Here is a 6,000-nt window from a genome sequence, read left to right as displayed (position 1 = left end):
AGTTACTGACACTGCTTTTACTTACATACATATTTTAAACGGCATTGCTTTTTTAAATACTAGTCAACTATCATTTATTTATTTGTACAGTGATTGGAACTACTCAATTTGTTCATTTTAGTTTTATAATAATTAAGCACACATAATTTTTCACACTACAAATCTTCGACATATTAGCGGATAGAATGATAATCAAATCGTTTCCGGAGCATCCTATGAAATGTACCGAATGTGCGAATAGCGCATCGAAGAATAACTGTCATTGGTTGAACTGTGCTCCACTCTAGTGTACACGATGATTAGTCCCGCGACGAGTGTAAACAAGGAGAGCAACTCGTTTTTCGGAAAAACGTGCTACTGATGGTTGCTCTCATCCAATCCCGAAGCATCTTCAAGCCACTGAGAAAACGAGAATCATCATCAAACTTCTCCTCTCTTCGGAGCATAAGGGGAAACACTCCCCTATTCCCCACCCACCGAGGAAACCGTGGAAAACCGATCCCCACCACGCTGCTTTTGAACCGACTGCCTTAGGTACTGCACACATTCCCTTTGGGTGGTGGGTGGATTCCGTGGAGGAGAAATCCAGCTGACAATTCAGCCAGCACGGCGCCACCGACATCGATAGGAAGCATAAGGGATTACCCGCTGAATGAAACCGTTGCTCTTTTGTGCGGGATGTCGATGTTATCGCAAAAGAAGTTATGTTTTCGGTTCAGTTTTTATTAAGATTCGTCCGGCGCCAGTTCGGTTATTCACGTTCCGGGACGCTTGAGCGAAGGTTCCGCCGGTTTTGGGGGTGCATATGTTCTAGAAGGTGACAACGCGCCGCGCGGTGGGATTTTTTCCGGTGCGGGTTGAGAGGAAGTGACGACATGTGATCGCTGTTTGCATATGTTTATGATTCAAAGAAGAAAAAAAATGCATTTTTGGTGAATGGTAAAGTATTTACAAGGCGGCTAACCTTGAATGGTTCACGTAATACGGAAGGCTGGATGTTTGGATTATATCGCAACAAAGTGCTTTCAGTCGCATGACAAAGGTGTAGTGGAATGTGCGCGTAAAGATATAGTAGCAAAACCCGGAGAGAAGCTGTCACATGGTTACACTGGGCAACACGAGTTTAGTGATCATGCATTTGCTCATTCCAGCTGGTTGTGTGTCGGAGAAAAACTAAAGAAATAAGCCATCAATTCTCAAAGTTCTGTTGAAAAGGCTCTGGAAATCATTAAACGTTTTGTCTAAAAAAAAAAAACATCTAATTGTAATCATAATCCATTGGCTGAACTTTATGATTCATTTTTGATGAAACATCAATACATCAGTGATATTTGTTTGAATTCGCATTAGTATGAACTTTATTCTATAAATTTCATCGTAAAACGGGGTTACTTTGATAGTTTTTTCGAAGAAAACTTGAATATTTTTGCATGCTGTTTCAAGGATTTACAATTTATATTTTTAAAACAAGTACTGGCATCCTAGCTATCGATTACATTCGATAAATTGGCAAAAGATTCATTTTGAATGGATTTATAAATTTTCATATAATCGAAAGTTGGTTTTCTGTTTTGGGGTAACTTTGATAATGGAGTATGATTCGAACAAAATTGAATGAATAACGAACATTTGTAGGGCATTGCATACCTCTAGGCGTTTGACGTTATATGAAATTTTTTGACTTAGATTACAAAAATGGTCCCAGTTTGTGAATATGCTTTTCGCTAAGAGATTTGAGACCGTATTCAAGTTCTTTGATAACTAGGCAATCAAAGATAAGTGGCCAACTATTCAAAACTACATCAAATAGTGATCGTAGAACAGATTGTTTGTAAGTGTTTTAAAAATGCTAAAATTGTGTAAATTTTTAAAAATTCGTGAATAAAGCCTAAAATGTTCTTGATTCAAATGAAAACCGCTCTTACATGAAGTGTCATACTAATATTCTTTAGTTTTGCATTCGTTTTGCTTAACTGATTAACAAAAATTATGATATTTCATTTAGTATGCGGTGGGTTACGCACTATCAAAGTTACCCGCATTATCAAAGTTACCCCGTTTTACGGTACAGTAAATATCTTTAACTTGTTGATCAGCAAATTATGGCGCAATTGTAACAAATTTTGTTACGAAGTAACCTTTTTTTTTGCACCTGAGAAGCTTCGAACAAAAAATTAACAGAGCTTGCTAGTTGTAACAAATTATGGTATAAATGAGGAACAGTTCAATTATAATCCATTTGTCAAGACTTTATTTAGGATTTTTTACAGGATTCTTCAATTGAAATTATAGGCCATGACATGTTAACCTCCATAGTCTGGGAGATTACTAAATATGTTACAAAAATTTGCGCAATGTTTTTGATTAAATTTATTTGTTTTAATATTTATATTTTTCTTCAGTAAATGTTACATTACTTGAAAATTTCATTATTAGTAACACTGCCATGAAAGCATAAAAGTACATCTGACCCATTTTGGTTTTTTGGAATCACACCTTTATCATTTTTATCTATATTTCACATAAGCAAAAAAATGACAAATTGTTCAATATACTTGTACAAAATATAATAAATATACATTCCCGCATGTAAAAACAGCGGCGCGTCAGTTCCAGTGTATTTTTTTTATTTCAACAATTTCATTATGTTCATCAGATATATAAAACAGCGTTTTCCAGTAAAAATAATCTAACTCTCTTATGAAAACTAGAGCGACATTGCATTTAAAAAAAAACCTTATTGTTCAATGCATTCTTAAAATATTCTGAGATGTTCCATAATATCCCACACAAAAGACAATTCAAAAAGGAATCAGTGTTTCCAGTTCAACATTGTTTTCCAAAATATTATACACATTTTTGATTGGCAGAACCGTCGTTATTTTTATAGACAAAAGATATTTTTAATAAAATTTAAGATAACAGTGATGTCAGATATGCATTTATATATAAAATAAAATAGTTAAATTATGATAGATTTTCGATTTCGAAACGTATTCCGCATATTTGGCAATACTGCAGCTGAATACTTTGCTTGATACAATGATATATATTTTGAAATTACTATTGGCTTAAATCAATTTTGATATTTATTAAGCTTGATACATGTTTTACAAACTAGTTTATGGTGTCCCGACCAGACGGAAGAAACAAGATTATAACAGAATGTGTTCCCCTGATATGATTTTTTTATATCACCAGTTGTTATAAAACATGTATCGTTAGTAGTTAAAATAACAAAAATTCTAACAAAATTTGCACCAAATTAAACTAAAATATAACAAACCCTGTTACAATTATATCAAAATTCTTACAGAATGTGTTGCAATGATGTTACAAAATAACAAAATTATTGCAAACTATGTTACTGTTTATGACATCGGATGTTATTTGCAACAAACTTATTAATGCGATGTCAAAATTATAACAAATGTTGTTATAAATGTGTTGCTAAAAATGTAACAAGCTGAGAACAAAGCCATCTTGATAACAAAATTTTATCAACTCCTGTTATTTTTAACTGATGCTGATAGTTATATTTTTGTTATGTGGTTCTGGTTGGGGTTTGACTGGCTAAATGATTTCCTAACTACGCTAACGCTATGACTGGCTAGATGATTTCTTTCAAAAATACTGGAAGTCATTTTTTCTCTCTACGTCTAAAAGTTTCGAAGACATAATTTCAGAAAATGTAAGCAAAATCATGGAGTTTTGCTAAATTTGTAATCACTGAGGGTGGTCCAATGGACAAAAGAGTGGTTCGGATTTTTGCATGCCATATTTAAGATAATGAACACTTGACCAAAATTTGAACGAAATTCGTGATGATTTATTACGCGAGCTGTGGAGGCCTCCCGAGCAAAGTCCAACATAAAAAAAGCAAATCGAAAACATATCTAGTTGTCAGCATCTAGTTGTTATAAATTAATCATTAATTTACAGTCAGGTCTACTATTTGACACATGGTTGAGTGGCGTTATAGGAGTTCGCGTTATATGAGGCCCAGGGCTTAAAGGATGTCATCAATTTGGGATGCTGTTGAATATCTCGTATGCGTTAAGAGATAGCACAGTACTGTCTTCTTTAGAAGTTGAGGATCATCCTTTTAGTTGAGAAGCGCCCCTACCGGCTTTTTCTGACTTGCACTATATGAACCATGAGGGATCCAAATGCAATATATGTGACATATGATATCTCTAAATACCGATATTTTGGAAGGTTGGTGTCTTCGAAAGAGTAGCTCAAGGGCTGACATGCGGTGATACGGAATTACGACACCAGGCGGTGCTAGTGAACATATTTTTTTGTTTTGCAGATAGCACAGTAGCCTGACCACTTAGAATGATGACATTTTTGGCCCGTAGGGTGAAAAGGTTTGAATCAGCGGGGCAAAAGTTGTAATCTCGCGAAAAAAAATACAAATTGCCTAAAATCAACATAAGGGAACTTACGTATTCTCGGCAGTCTACGCCAATGCCGTGCTTCTTTTGTAATTTTCACGGACATCAGTAGACGAATTCCGTGTTTGTTTGTTCACATTTATGCGTTGCTCAATCCGTCATCGATTTATACCGTGATGAATCAATACTCGGGCGCTTAAGCATTGCAATATGGTCTTATACTGATATCATTATATTTGCGTTAGGTTTGATTAATGAACTACCGTGTTTCGCAATCGTTCCGACTTTTATCTTGATGAATATCATTAACATATTAGTTAAAATAACGAATAGCATATGAAAATAATGATTTCAATTACCGTGATGCATCAATATCCGGACGCTTAAGACGAGTCATATATTGAAACACTATATGCAACATGATCAAGTTAAGTTTCTCAAAAGTGCTGCTTTGGAACCAACCAATTCATATCTTAGTTTGATAAATGTAACATCTTTTGAAGTATTTATTTCGATTTATTCACCTAAACCGTTGGATTTATATTGCTCGTCGTGTTTTTAAATCCGGACAGATGTTTAATCATTGGTTCAATAACCGGACATGCTGGAATCGAAATCCGGGCACCTATATTATTAGCTCATTTATAAGAATTGTTTTAGTATATATTAATCAAAAACCGAAAAATCGTACACATTTAACCTCCATCCCGTCATTTTTGTCCTGGTGAAATAAATAAGAGTGGAAATCTACGATTATTTTACGTCATTCCTTTTTCTGTGGACTATGTATACTTTTAGTAAAGTATATTTATTTTTCTTCTAAATTTTACGTTTGTAAACATATTTTTATTCTAACTCTCAGACAGCCATTTATACAGTATGGCCCATAAAAAAATGCGAAAATCGTTATATCATGTGTTATTCTAGTTTTTATAAGGAAAATGAAAACTAAACAAAAATGTTATTCATTATTTGTATTGTTGAAACTGTTTAGACTTTGTTTTTCACTTTGGACATGACTTTTATCTGTTATTTTCACCTTACTAGAGAGGAATTTAAATCATACCTTCAAACTTTATCATGCAGTCATCAATTTCATTATTCTTGTGATAAAAGCTTTTTGAACATCTACGATGGGGTGAGATTCTTCACAGACCTTCTGTCGAACATTCGCCCATATAAAATGATAGAATGGATTCATACCTGAAGAACTGGAGACATAAACATATTTTAGAATAAATGGCTCATACTGGAGAGACGTGGTTGAACCTTCTTAAAAGTTTGATAGGCGGCTCTGTTTTGTTCAAAACCTATGAACCAGTATAGATCTAAGTTGTCTCTAACCGAAGAAACGATATTCTTCCTTAAAAAAGTCTTATACACCTCTGTATTTATTTTTTATTGAACTCAAACAAAAAATAAAGGTACATCAAACCCATAAGACGCAAAAGTTCCTAAAACTATGACCCTGGCAAAATATTTTATTGTGATCATGAAAAACACATTCTCTAAGATCTCCTCCATCCTCTTATACCAAACAAAATAATATTTTCAACAACAAGTGTGATTTTTGAAGGTGGAAAGTTTATCACCAGAGTAC

General features: G+C 34.0%; 1 protein-coding gene across 1 annotated transcript in view; it reads left to right on the top strand.

Annotated features, from left to right (window-relative positions):
* Positions 1 to 670: 670 nt before the first annotated feature.
* The window catches only part of LOC5565766 (lachesin), a 290,625-nt gene continuing 285,295 nt past the window's right edge, over positions 671 to 6,000 (top strand). Inside the window, exon 1 of the mRNA XM_001650097.2 lies at positions 671 to 939. The gene's annotated coding sequence lies outside the window, so the exon portion shown is untranslated. The remainder of the gene's footprint in view (positions 940 to 6,000) is intronic.

The sequence above is a fragment of the Aedes aegypti genome, chromosome 2 (genome assembly GCF_002204515.2).
Source record: "Aedes aegypti strain LVP_AGWG chromosome 2, AaegL5.0 Primary Assembly, whole genome shotgun sequence".
Classification (NCBI taxonomy): domain Eukaryota; kingdom Metazoa; phylum Arthropoda; class Insecta; order Diptera; family Culicidae; genus Aedes; species Aedes aegypti.
Note: the sequence above shows the minus strand (reverse complement) of the source record. Positions and strands in the feature narration are given on the sequence as shown.